This window comes from Suricata suricatta, chromosome 17 (assembly GCF_006229205.1).
Source record: "Suricata suricatta isolate VVHF042 chromosome 17, meerkat_22Aug2017_6uvM2_HiC, whole genome shotgun sequence".
Taxonomy (NCBI): Eukaryota; Metazoa; Chordata; class Mammalia; order Carnivora; family Herpestidae; genus Suricata; species Suricata suricatta.
Window position 1 is genome coordinate 43,793,965 of NC_043716.1, and position 1,605 is coordinate 43,795,569.

The window sequence follows — 1,605 nt, forward strand, 5'->3', positions numbered from 1 at the left end:
TAAAACAGGGGCGCCTGGCTGGCTCAGTCAGTTGACATCTGACTTTGGCTCAGGTCATGATCTCACAGTTGGTGGGTTTGAGCCCCACATCGGGTTCTGTGCTGACAGCTCAGAGCCTGGAGCCTGTTCTGGATTCTGTGTCTCCCTCTCTCTCTCTCTCTGCCCCTCTCCCGCTCGTGCTCTCTCTCTGCCTTGAAAATAAATAAACAAACAAGGAAAACATAAAACATTAAAAAAAATCAGCTACAGAGAGGTTAAGTAACTTCTCCAAAGTCACAGAGCTAGTGGGAGGCAGAGCAAGGATTTGAATCCAGGTTTGGTACTAAGGTGCTGGGGTTAGCTATTATTCCTATGGCTCATTTTGTAACAGTTTAAAACAAATTTTTTAATGTTTATTTCTGAGAGACAGAGAGAGTGACATAGTGACAGTATCTGAAGGGCAGGTGGACAGAGGCCAGCGACAAGGAACTGAGGGGCAGGTGACCTGTAGCAATGCAGTGGCATTGTCCCCGTGGGCCCAAACCAGTGTGTCAGAGGCAGCAGTGCCCCACCTCAACTGCGGGCCTGAGCAGGTTGAGCAGATCCGGATGCAGACCAGGAGAACTCACCAGAACGCCCGGTTATCAGAACAAGGCCAAAGCATCCCAGGGAGCAGAGAACTCAGGCCCATGGTTCGTGAGTAAGTAAAGTGCATCCTTTCCCTCAGGTCTGGCCCAGCCCACCCGGGATCAGGCAGCTTGACCCTCGCCCCGGGGAAGTGGCCTCTTCTAGGTTCTGCAGAAGCCAGCAGCTCTGGCCTTCTGGTCTTCCTGCTGCTCTTATGCTCCTGTGGCCACAGGGTGGGGCTGATACGGGCACCCAGTAAAGGCTCCAGGGCTGCTCATGTGAAGACAAACCAAAGGAGGCCAAGGTTAAACACTGGGTCCACTTGCTTCATCGCCTAGATGGGGAAACCGAGGCCTGGGGTGAGCTAATGACCGACCTGGGGGTGGGACTCCCAGCAGTCTCTTCTCCCATTCTCGCCAGCCCTATTTCATGACAGGTCCCTGCTGCCGGGTGCATCTCTGCCCTTTGTCAATCACTATTGTCTTTCTTGAAGCAACAATTCTTTAACATCGTCATGCAGTCAGTCAGTGTTCAAATGTCCAGCGGTGTCGTGTCCAGAAGTACTTCCAACAGTTGGATTCAATCCAGATTGGAATCAGACGCGCTCAGGTGTGATTGGTTGATGTCTCTTAAATCTCTTTTAATCCATAGACTTCTCTTCCCTCTTTCTCTTTTTGTTTACGGTTTGTCCTGCGATTTATCCTTGGAGAAGGCGTGCCATGTATCCTGCAGACTGTCGCAGCCTAGGTTCTGATGACTGCAAACCCATGTTGTGGTCTCACATGGTGCTCTGTCTTCCGTATTTCCTGTAGTTGAATCTAGAGTTTGATCAGGTCAAGATTTGGGTGCTTTTTTATTTTTAATTTTTGCAAGACTCCTTCATAGGAGGACAGACCTGCGCAGTCTCAAAGATCATCCAGTTCAGCCATGTCATGTCCAGATGGAGAAGCTGAGGACCAGAGAGGTGTAGTGCCTCATACAGGCTTGCACACATAGCCA